This window comes from Camelus bactrianus, chromosome 27 (genome assembly GCF_048773025.1).
Source record: "Camelus bactrianus isolate YW-2024 breed Bactrian camel chromosome 27, ASM4877302v1, whole genome shotgun sequence".
Classification (NCBI taxonomy): Eukaryota; Metazoa; Chordata; class Mammalia; order Artiodactyla; family Camelidae; genus Camelus; species Camelus bactrianus.
In genome coordinates, this window is record NC_133565.1 from 11,884,812 (window position 1) to 11,897,382 (window position 12,571).

At 39.2% G+C, this 12,571-nt stretch overlaps 1 protein-coding gene across 4 annotated transcripts in view; it reads left to right on the forward strand.

Moving 5' to 3' along the window:
• Positions 1 to 990: 990 nt before the first annotated feature.
• The window catches only part of UBE3A (ubiquitin protein ligase E3A), a 77,142-nt gene continuing 65,561 nt past the window's right edge, over positions 991 to 12,571 (forward strand). For all 4 annotated transcript variants that reach the window (XR_012502738.1, XM_074354171.1, XM_074354170.1 and 1 more), the window contains exon 1: positions 991 to 1,128. The gene's annotated coding sequence lies outside the window, so the exon portion shown is untranslated. The remainder of the gene's footprint in view (positions 1,129 to 12,571) is intronic.

Below are 12,571 nucleotides of genomic sequence, written 5' to 3' on the forward strand. Positions count from 1 at the left end.
ACCTCTGCAATGTTTACAGAAGCAGTTCGGGGCGTACACGGGTTGGGGTCCGAGACCCAGTCCGTGGAGGGTTCCGCCCCACAGTCGGGCTGGCCGCTATCAAAGCCCCCTCGGCGGACTTTCCGAGCCGATTCGTCCCCCAACAAAATCGAGAGCGTCCAAGTTCAGGCACGTTCCCCAGCTGGGTAGACTATGGGGCTCTCCAACACTCCAGAGAGCTCCAGGGGGTTTCTGGAGGGTACTGCCTTCTTTCTGTCCGGCCACAGACAGCGGTGGCTCAAAAGAGGGATTGCCCCTCTTCAGAGTCCCAAAATGGCGACCTACCCTGGTGGGACTGCGAGGAGCCGCGAGCCACTTCCCCTTCCCAACAGCCCCTGCTCTGGCGACGACGGCAAGCAGGAGGGGGCAGGAGTCGGCGATGGGGGGGCGGGCACAGCGCTACGCCCTTCCGCGCGCAAGCCGGCCCCGCCCCGCGTCTCTGCGTCCAGGCCTGGAGCGCTCTCCCGTCCCGGCGGCGCGCGCTGCCTGCCGGGATGCTCGGCCCACCCAGCCAGTCCTCCCAGCTTGCGCCGCGGCCGCGAGATCCGCGTTTTTCCCAAGATGGTGGCGCTGGGCTCGGGGTGACTGCAGGAGACGACAGAGCCTGAATCCGCTTCTCCAGAACCTCGACGCACCGCCCTTCTCTCGCTCGCGCACGCCGTCACCGCGTAGCCTTCCGCCTTCTCAGGCGCCCGCCATCCTCCGCCGCTGCCGCCGAATTGCGCTTCACCTCCGCCGACCCGGCGCTCACGGCCGCGGGCGGCGGCGCCTGCCTCGGCTCCTCATCGGGGCCGCGCTCGGAGCAGCTCACACCTCGCTCCGGCCAGGAGGGCCTCTAGCCCCCCGGCGCGGACAGGCAGCGGCGGAGCGGCGGCGGGCGACGAGCGCGGGGTTTCCTGCGGCCCCTGCGCCCCCTTTCCCGGCCTCGGTCTCCGGAGAAGGAAGCGCGGGTCCCGCATGAGCGCCGGCGGTGGCGGCAGCGACAGGGAACGAGGCGGTGGCGGGCGGAGGCGGTGGGCGAGGGCGACGACGACCAGTGAGGCGGCCGCTGCTGCGAGGGCCGCAGCACAGGCGCGGGGGCGACGACAGGTCAGTGTGGCTGAGGACGGGGCCGGGGCCTGGGCCGGGGAGGCCGGGCGGCACCTCTCATTGCCCCTTCTGCCACTGGAGCCCCCCCCTTCCGGGCGGGCTCCGGCGAGGGCCGAGACGCCCCCTCCCCCGCTGGGGCGAGTGTTTAGGGGTGAGTGGTCCGGAGGGGCCGGTGCCAGAAGTAGGCCGCTGGTAGCAGCGGCTGCTGCCGCCGTAACTGTCAGTCCTGGCCCGGCGCCGGAGGGAGGGTTTTGTCGCCCAAGGGGACGCGAGCGGGCCCGGGGCGGGGCGTGCGGGGCGCCGAAGGTGGCCCTCCTTGAAGCGGAGCTCGCCGAGCTGGCCTGGGCCCCAGGCTGGGAAAGGCTGGCCTTTTCCTTCCAAGGGGAACTCTTTCTCGGTGTTTTCGAGGTTTTGGCCGTCTTGGTGAAGACCTATTCAGACGTGTGCTTTGGTGGGGTGGGCTGGTGGGGGGGGGGCTAATGAAGTGGTAAATCAAGCCCAAGGGTTGTGTTCGCATATTACTCATCGCGATTCTGAAATTAACGTGTGCTGCTGGGCTCGCCGGAGACTCTGTTTAATGCAGATCTGCCAACAGTTGGCTTTTTTTTTTTTTTTTCCCAGTTGAGAAAATGAACTCTTTACTCGTCACGGTATAGAGGTTTTTGTTGGTAAAGTCAGAATTGAATGCTGCAAAAGCTTTAGTTCATAAAATTGTTAAAAATTTTAATATACACGGTGTTTGGTTAATCTTGGAATCCGCGAAAGATAATTCCGAAGTTACCCTCCATCAGTCACGAAGTAATACAGATATGACCCATAATTTCGGATCTTTCCACAACCTGCAATATTGAAAGAAGCAGCAAATTATTCCATATTTTTTGCGAGGGAGGGAAGAGGGTTTGAAATGACCTGAAGTTTAGAAGTACAACTGTAAAAAGTTACTTGTGAAAAGACCCTTTGAATACCCAGTAAATCTTGGGCAATGAATTGGACAAGCGGGGTGAGAAGTGTTTATCTCACACTTTTGACTTAGGAAGTTAAAAAGAAGTGGAAATAACTTTGAAATTGGATCCTGCTTGTAAATCTGAGTTACTCACCACATTTTTAATGGAATGAATACAGTATGAATGATGGTGCCGATAAGTCCAAGGAATGACCAGAAGCCCTTTCAAGAAACTAGGCAATCATAAGAAAACAGAAACAAGGAGCTTCAACAAATAATGTCTCTGTACAAAATTAGAACGTAAGCTCTGAAAGTCTTCTTGTGTCAATATTTATTAACTAGTTTTAGTATGCTGAGTAGTATGTACACAGTCCTCTGACATTGCTGGGTTACTGAGGAGTTTAACTTTACACAGAGATACAAATTACAGTAGTTTGATCCCTTTTTACAGGTTTTGTAAGCTGCTTTTATTTTAGCTTTCTGAAATTTACACTTTTTTCATGGCTTAAAAAATAAGAGTACATACTGGTCAGAAGCAAGAGGATGACACATTCTCAACCCACTTGCCCAGCCCATGTAACAAGATTTATTGGGTACCTGCAGTGTCTTTGACATAAAACATTTACTCAAGTTTTGTTTCTTTAACTATAGATCATTTCTAAATGACCCTCCTCTCTCCTCCCAGAACAGTCCTTTATCCCCCTGAAAGATTTTTTTTGGAATCATTTGCTGTTTGTCTCAATATGAAGTCGGTGGAATAATCCAAAACTGGATCACACCTAAGTTTTTCAACCCAAGCACTTGAAATGGTGTTTATAAAGTGTCTATTTTCTTAAATGATTACTGGTTATGTTCTTCAGTCATGTTGCACCCTTTTATTTATACTTGTATAGGTCAAGATGTAGAAACATTAAGTACGTAAAAAATTAGGTTTCTGGTTTTTAAGAGTGAAGACAAATTTTCAAAAGTGATTTTTTCAAGTAAAATACTTGGGTAAAGTCTTAGATGCTCTTTTCATGATGATTCAGGACACCAGTTTTGGGGTGATTTTGACAGTCCCTGCTCTCTCCCCACTGCTAATGTAAAGTATAAAAGTCAGAGACATTGTGTTACGTATAGTGGAAATAGCTTTGGAACTAGATTCTGCTTTTAATTCTGATCTTTCCCGAGTTGTCTGACCCTTGGCGAGTTATTTATTCTTGAGCTGCAAATTTTGTCATCTGTAAAATGGGATGGTGAGGCTAACTCAGAACTGTAGATTCACGTACATAACATGCCTAACACATAGGCACTTAAAAAGTATTAACCTTTAAAGTCATCCTACCCAGTTTTCCTGAATGGGCTCAAAAACACCTTATATACATACAGTGGACTCTAGCATATTATTCTTCACGTTGTTTTCTTGCTCACTAGTTCACTTTTTAAGGGCAAGGACGACTGGCGTTCACCAGAGTGTGTTACCAGAGTATGGATGACTAGGTTGTTAGTAAGTGGCTGACTAACATTTATTAGGTACTTACTGGGGCTACTGTGAACTCTAGGTTACAAAGAGAAGACTCATGTCTCTGTTTTTTGGAAGCGTATAGTTTAGTGACTTTCTCCACATAACACCATTTTTTTTGTGAAACTCTGTTGCATAATGGAGCCCCATTTTCCTAGTGCCCTTCCAATCCTAGGGCAGTTCTGTGGACTCAACACCCTCCACTCCCAGCTCCTGTTCTGAAGAATACTCTTTAACTCTTTGCTTTATATACCGTCTGGCACATGTTAGACGCTTCATATCTTGATCCCAGTCCACCACCCAGTATCTGGCACATAGTATGTTAGTGTTTGTGTGTGTGGATGTATTGTATAAAATAAATAAATTAATTTTGGCAATTGCCTGTGAATATTTGGATATTTTTCTGGGATAATTATCATTCTGTCTTGTTAAAAATTCAGACGTTTTAAGCCTGAGAAGGACTAACCTTGAGGTCAGTTACTCCTTTCATTTTACACATGAGGAAATTAAAGTGCAGAGCTTTAAAATGATTTTCTAAAAGTCACCAGGTGGCAGAGCCAGGGCCACAATTTGAGCCTCTAGACTGGTTCAGAACTGCATGTGTTCCATCCCACCTGTTGGGAGGAGTTGTTACTTTACTTTGGGATTAACCAATCACCTTCTTGGAGTTACGTGTTTTCTAAGATACTAGTAGAAGGCAGCCTTCACAAGATGCCATCAGTGGGCCTTTTCTGATCATAGCAGTGCAGGAAATGGGGCTTTTTCTTCTGATAAAGCAAATAAAGTAAAATTACAGTTAAGTAGAAATAGTGTTAATCTACAAACTTATATCCTATATCCAAAACATGAGATGTTTGAAATACTTAAAAGATGCTATATAGTTTTTTTTAATGAAATGATTTAAATACATAGTAAATTTCTTTGCTGACTTTTTGTTTTCATTTAATCCCAGAAATGCCACTTACAGTGCTTTGATCCAGCTGTCTTTAATGAGTAAATACCATTATGGATAGTAAGTCAAAAAGAAGATTATTAAGTATAAGGTTTACCTGAACATGAAATAGGGCTAGTACTTTTTGAATGCTGCTGGTTGCTCATAAGATTTAGCTGACAGTTATTACTGTTTGATTCTAAGCTATGTAACTTGTGAACTCCCTAAAATTATATTTAAAATTTTACGTGCTTCAAAGTCTCAACAGGTTCTGTGAACAAAAGCCACTGAGAACCATTGATGTGGAGGAAGAAGCACTAACTTTGGTGTCAGAAGATCATCCTTCTTCTGACACCTTCCTAGCTGGGCACGAGCAGGTCATTTAGCTTTCTGAGCCTTGACTCTGTACCTTCCTTCGGTCAAATAAAGGTGCTGCTTGCTTTGTTTCAGAGGATTATGTTTTTCAAATGGAATCATTCTCGAAAAAGGAGATTAATACTACTGTATAAAGTGACTATAACGATTTAGTGAGTTGCTCTGGAAAACAAGTTGGTTAGTGGTAGACAGGTGATTGGAACCTTGGTATATTTTCATGGTTTTCTCTATTGACACTTTTAACCTTTCCATAGAAGTATTATTTTGGGAAATACTTAGTGTGTGAGTTTATTTTACATTTGGTAACTACATTTGAAATAAATAGTAGATCTTAATAATTAGTAATGCATTATTCAGTATTATTAGTCCAAAGTCAAATCACTTGTGTAATTTGATTTACTTCTGATCTCTCCTGTTAATTTGATAAATGGCGAGTGAATCAGAAGGTTGGCCTGAAAGGAAAAGGGGTTTTGGAGGCTTAGAATCTTAATAGACAAGATTATTCCAGAAGTTCAATTCTAGGAAATCTGCAGGAATCTACTATAAGATGTCGTATGTGGATCATAGAAGACTTCATTAACTAAAAGTCAGCATGTGTGCTGCGGATAAAAACAAAGAGGTGGTATATGAGCCCTGAACACTCATACGAGTAGGGTAAAGTCTTCCTTAAATGAAACTCTTGGCTGGCTAGTGTGGAGACTAATGTGGTGACTCTTACTTAACACTCAGTGTGTTCCAGAAGTTGATCTTCTGTACCCTTTGGGATCAATTGAGATTAGTCAAGCACAGATCCCTTTATGTTACAGAAATAAAACATGAAACGTTTTTTGACCTGTCTCTGTGGTATGCAGGCTTTTAGCTCTTTTTTAGTTCTTAATAGGTGCCCGTTGTACTTAAGTGATTCAGGATGTTCCTTTTACATTTGAGACAAGTACACAAATTTCATAGCTGGGGGCTACATGAAGATGCTACCAGTACATAATCTGTCATTTGATAACTCTTGTCTCCTCGTATCAAAAAGGATGACTTACCCATTTCAGGTTTCTAATAGACTTCTACCTCAGCAGCCTTCCTCTTGAGTGTTGAGAAAGTCGTCTTAGAATTGCCCTTGTGAATTCTAGCCAATATCCTAACTCACCTATTTTTATATTCTTTATGATGCAGAATAAATTTTGAATTTTCCTTCCAAACTAAGTATACAGACAGGACAGAGAATAATATAACGACCATGTATGTACCACTCAGTATGGACAAATGTCACATTTTGTCACTTCCTTGCACCCTTTAACACCCTCTCTAAAATTGATGGGTCTTTATTTTCTTCTGAGATGATAACCTCTAGCACTGCAGGTAACCACTACAGGACTTTCTTCATACTGGTGACAAGTGATTTCCTATCTCTCACGATATGTAAAGCATAATCCTGTTCTTTGGAAGGGAAAGGATGAAATACCCAGCAGTGTTTTCTATATAAAACTAATGGGTCATGGGGAGAAATATGAAATATGGGTTGTTTCCAGCTTATTATCTTGGTACTTTTTCCTAGGAATTCTGTTTATTGTACCTCTGTGCATGTATGTGTCAATGTTGATAACCTTACAATGTACCATGAATAAGAATATTAATTATTTGCCTTTATTAAATAGTTAAAGGTTTCATTTTGGGAATTAAAAAATACATCTTCTGAGCACTTATTGTTTGTGATGTGTACTAATTGATGGATCCTATTTCACAGGAAGATTAACTAGGTAACATTTTTCTAGTTTTTTGAAGTGAGCTGATAATGTGTCGTATTCTGTGTTAGTGATAGAAAACTATGCTGTTTAAGATAATCCAAATCTAGAGGTCCTAAGAAGTGGAAAGCTTCCCTAATAACTTAAGCTGCTTCATTCATATTCTATTTCTTACACGTTTTGCGATGTCTATAACATTGCTGTAGACTGAATGTTTACGTCATCCCCACTCCCCACCTCAAAGTTTATATGTTGAAATCCTAACATCCCCCCTCCCCTGCCGTGTAATGATGGGGCCTTTGGAAGGTGATTAGGTCATGAGAATGGAGCCCTTGTGGTGGGATTAATGCCCTTTAAAAGACTCCAGAGGTCTCCCTCCCTTCTTCTGCCATTTGAGGATCCAGCCAGAAGACAGCCATCTAGGAACCACGAAGCTCGTTCCTGCCAGACATCGAATCTGCCAGTGCCTTGATCTTGGACTTCCTAGGCTCCAGAACTGTGAGAAATAAATTTGTTTGTTACACACCACCCAGTCTATGGTATTTTGTTTTTAGCAGCCTAAATGGACTAGGACACATATTAAACATGTTTAAAGAACAGAGAGGGAAAATAGAAAATTAAATGGATAAAGGTTGGTAGCTAATGTAATGTAGGGGTGCACTGTGCTTGACAGAATGGAAGTGCTTCTTAAAAATTGATTATAATGTTGAAATGAGAACACAAATATAGTATATTAGAAAAACTGAGCTAACTTTAGTCTTTTATATACATAAAACTAGATTTACGCATTTAAAATTATGTATTTTTTAAATTTAATTATTGCCCAGTGTAAATATACTTCAAATTATCTTCAAAATGAAAAAGTAAAAATCTTAGGGTTTCATTTAACTCAGTAAAGAGTCACCTTACTTCCTCCTGCCCGAAATTTGTCTTCCATCTTTTGGGTAGAGGAAAGGTAGGGGGTGAACTTAGAAATAAATGGATCTCAGTTGGAAAATAGGTAAGTCATTTATCTGAACTGAAATAAAACAGTTTATTCCTGGATTGAAGATTCTGTAAGTAAGTATTTGCTGTCTGTCTCATTTTTTTTTTCATGTGCCATTTTAGGTGTTTTGTAAGTGCTGGATGAATGAACTACTTTCTGGTTAGGTCAGGAATTCTTTTAGATATCTGCTGTGGGCTAATGAACTCTTAAGTATGATCAGGAGCAACCCTCTAGGCTTCAGAACTTTAGGTAATTTTACGAAAAGATAGATTAGGGTCAGCCGGGACAGTGAGCCAGAGTCCTGCTGTGGCCCTACTTTACTGCCTATGTTTGTGCTGCCTTTGAAAAGGAATTCCTAGGAGGGGAGGGAAGGAGAGTGTGTGTGTGCGTGCTTGCGTGTGTGTGTGTGCTTGTGTGTGTTCATTTTCCATATTTCTAGCTAACACCAGATTTTGAGAAATTGGGGCTCACCGCTATTTAGCCTACCAGGATTTTCTTTAAAGCAATCAAAATCTAATTCCCTTAAGTGCTATTTTAGCTACCTAGTATGTGTTTAAAATAGCCGTGACTGCAGTAGTATTTATTTCATATTCTAATTCTGATATCTTTCCTTAGTTCTTTTATAAAGGGAGTGGCTTGGATTAGATCATCTCCAAGGTAATTTTCTGCTTGGATACTATTTGCTCAGTTTTTTTTTCCTTTTTAAAATGTATGTATATATTTTAATCACAAAACATTTAAAACATGCAGTAAATGATATAGCAAATGCTCATTTGCCCACCACCCAGAACTATAAATTACGCCAATTTGATCCTTTGAGAAACAGATTCTGTCTTAAATGTTCACTTGTAGCCACCTCACCTCTAAGTCCTGTTACTGTCTCTCTTTACTCAAGGTAATAACTATCCTGAGGTTCTTGGGTTTCATATCCTTGTTTATACTTTTACTGTATGTGTGTATTTGTATCTATAAATGATATATATGGTATTGGATTTTATGTTCTAAAATTTTTACAAAATGGTATTGTATTGCACATACCGTTAATCAACTTGCTTTCTTTTTCACTCAGTATTTTTTGAGATATGCATGTTGTTGCATGTAGCTCTAGTTTATGTAGTTTAACTGCTGTATTGGTGCTCCATTGTATCCTATGTGAGCTGTATGTGTCCCATTATAGATAGATTTTGAGTTTTTTTCTTTTTTGGTATTACAATGCTGCAGTGGTCATTTTTACACATTTGTTAATGCATGTATTTCTTTGGGAAGATTGATGGAAGTGAAGTTGCTGAGAAACAGATTGTGGATATCTTTAACTTTGCTAGATAGTACTAAATTCTCTGAAATGGTTGTGTCAGTATGTACTTTACCTTCTTCCAGCCTCCTAGCCTATACTTGAGATAGTCATATTTAAAAACTTTTGCTAATTTGATCGGTGTGAAATATCTCATTTTAATTTGCATTTCCCTGGTTATTTATTCTGGGTGGTGGATATATGGATATGAATTTTACCATTTTCTGTATGTTTTAAATGTTTCATAAATTTAAAAAATGCAGCATTTATGTTATAAAGGACCTTGGAGTTCTTCTTATCAATCTTCTTTATAATGCAGCCAAGAAAATTATCTGAATAAGAATAAAATATAAGAAAATCCTACTTACTGCCCATTGTGGTATTCCTTTTGGGATATAGAATCTTAATTTTTATGTCAAAATTATGAATCTTTTATGATTTGTGTTGTTTATTGAAGAAATCCCCTTTTTATATTGTCTGCTAATAGTCCCCCCCCCCCATTTAGGTCCATCCGATAGGGAATTAGGAATTAATTTTTTTTTCCATATGAAAAACTAGTTGTCCCAACATTAAGTATTGAATCCTTTCCACGTTAGTTTTTTTCTTTAAAAAAAAAAAAAAAAGTCACCTGTATCATCTGCCAAATGCTTGGGTTTGATTCTAGGTTCTTTATTCTTTTTCTTTCCCTTTTTTTAAGCACCAGTACTATATTGTTTTATTTCAAATAGCTTTAAAATAAGCTTTGAAATCTGAGTCAAAGTCTACCCCTTTATTCATTTTCAGAATTGTCTTGATTCTTCATAGACTTTCATTCTTCCATAATAATTTAAAACCAGTTTATCAAGTTCCAGGAGTATTAATTGGAATTGCATTGAATATATAAATTAACTTGAGAATTGACATAGTTTATCTTGCCATTTATTTAATTCTTTTATATTTTACAGTTTTCTTTTCAGATGCTTTTTACACATACTTTATTAAATTTATTCCTAGATATTTGATTGATATATATGTATATTTGCTTTGTAAATAGGATCTTTTTTATTATATTTGATCGTTGCTAATATTGATTTTGTATTCATTAACTTGGGTGAACTCCCTATCATTTCTAATAGTTTATAATTGTTTTAGATTATTGTGAACAAATTATTCTTTTCCAGTGATCTTTTAAAAGTGCAAGTCTAACCTTGGTACTTTCTGTTTAAATTTTTTCTCTATCTTTCTGTTGCTTTTAGGATAAAATACAATGCTTAATTGGTCTACAAGGTCCCACATGATCTGGATTCTGTACTTCCTCAGCTTTATTTTCCTTCACACTCCCCTTCATTTAGAATCATCTAACAGTATTGGCCTTTTTTCAGTTTTTTGAGATATCCAACCTCCTTGTTCCAAGCCTTTTGCCCAGTGCATTTCAGTTTGCTTGGAACACAGTTAGGCAACAAATTTTACCCACCCTTTAGGGTTCAGCCTGTATGTTACTCAGGGAAGCCTTCCTTGAGAATCTCCTTGTACTCACTAGTATTAGGGCTTTCTTTTTATTATGTGGTTACTGAATTCTGCTTTTCCTGAGTTAGCACTTAACCTCAATTGAAATTAAATAATTTCTTTGCTTTTGAATTGAAAATTACTCAGTGAGAAAAGTTAATGTTTGTTGTCTGTCTAATTTTTTTAATGTGTAGTTTCAGACATTTGTGAGTATTGGAGGAGAATGTTCATATACTGATTGATCAGAATTGCATTTTATTTTCTAGTTAGAGAAATATTATTCCAGTTGATAACTGCTCAAAAGAATTTATAATTAGGCTACATTGAAGTATTTTACTAGACATTAAAGATCAACTGTGGTTGGTCTTTAGAAAAACAGTTCTCTATTTGAACAGTGCAGTCTAGTTCACTTAAAATTACATGTTGTAAAATTTTTAAAAGCGTTTTGAAGTTAAATTAGAAGCCAGTAACTCAGATTTTATTTTATGGGTTTAGATTCTGCATTTGATAGACAGGTGCAATAAAATTAAACTGAAAATATGTGTTCATGATTATTTCAAGGAAAACCCAGCTACCTTTAGTTCTTTTAGTATATTGCATTATAAGTATTTTGTGTGTGTATGTGCTGAATGCTAATACAATTCTAGGTTTAATTTTAGGTTAAGCTTTGTATAAGATTGAACTCAAGTTAGCTATTGTGCAAAAAGAACTCAGAGGAAAATTTCAGAATAATTAGTCAGTGGGGACTATGTATGAGGCACAATTGCTTGTTTTCAGATCATAGAATTGTTGACTAGAATAAGTAATATATCATTAAAGCCTGGAAATTGAAATAATTCTCATAATTTGGAATTTCTAAAGGATCTCCATAGATTATGCTTGAGATCTGTACTGAGTCAGCATAGTTTTTATTTACTTTTGGAAATGTTCACAGAACCCCGAGGGAGCTGAAGGCCAAGGGTCATGTTAGAAAGCGAGTTTGATTCTTTTCCAATACACAGTCTCTGTGATCCCAAAGTTCTACTCCTATGTATAAATGTGCCTCAATTTAAAATATTAGGTTATTCCTATAAATCATAAAACCAGAAATTCTAGCACTTTTATATTTCAGAGAGTCTCTTATATTTAGTGGTTGGTTGGTTGCTCCCTCAATGTTGGTATGTAGAATTATTTTTGAGAATAAAGAAATACAGAAAAAAAAAGATGTATTTTTGAAATATAAAAAGAACTGAAAGTTTCCTCTTTCCTTTTTTAGCCAATTCCAAAACTTAACAGTTGCTAAACTTGTGTGTAGAAGGACATAAAAACGCCTGGCAGATACCAAACAAATACATCTGTATAAGTACAGATACTTGTAGCTTTCTTCCTGTCTGGGGTTTTAAAAAAATCACGCCATATATTTTTTTAAAAGTTCCAATTTTATTGAGATACAATTCACATACCATAAAAGTCCACCCTTTTAAAAAGTGGGTTTTAGTATATTCAGTTGTGTAGCCATCACCATTATCTGATTTTAGGACATTTTCATCATCCCCCAATAGAAACCCTGTACCTGTTAGTAGTCATTCACCATTCTTTCCTTTTTTTTTTTTTTTATCCCTTAGCAACTACTAATCTGCTTGCTTTCTCTGTGGGTTGCCTGTTCTGTATGTTTCATATAAATGGCATCATAAAATGTGTCCCTTTTGTGTATGACTTCTTTTACTTAACTAGTATTTTCAAGACTCATTCGTATTACACTGTATGAATATACACATACTGTTTATTCAGTCATCAGTTGACAACTTTGGATTGTTTTCATTATTTTGGTTATTGTGAATTATGTTGTAAACAGTCATATACAGGCTTCTGTGTGGACATACATATTCATTCTCTTGGAGGCATACCTAGGAGTGAAACTGCGGGGTCATAGCTAACTGTTTAACATTTTGAGGAACTGCCAAACTCTTCCAAAGTGGCAGCACCATTTTAAAATTGCATCCACAGTGTATGAGGATAGCTTCTGTTTTCTTTACTTTCTTGCCAGACTTACTGTCTGTCCTTTATTTTAGCTGTCTTGTAAGTGTGAAGGTATCTCTGTGATTTTTTGGTTTGCATTTGCTAAATGACTAATGATGATTGTCTGTCTTTGGAGATCTAGTCAAATCCTTGAGACTTTTAAATTGTCATTTTTCTTTTTATTGTTGACTTTTAAGTGTT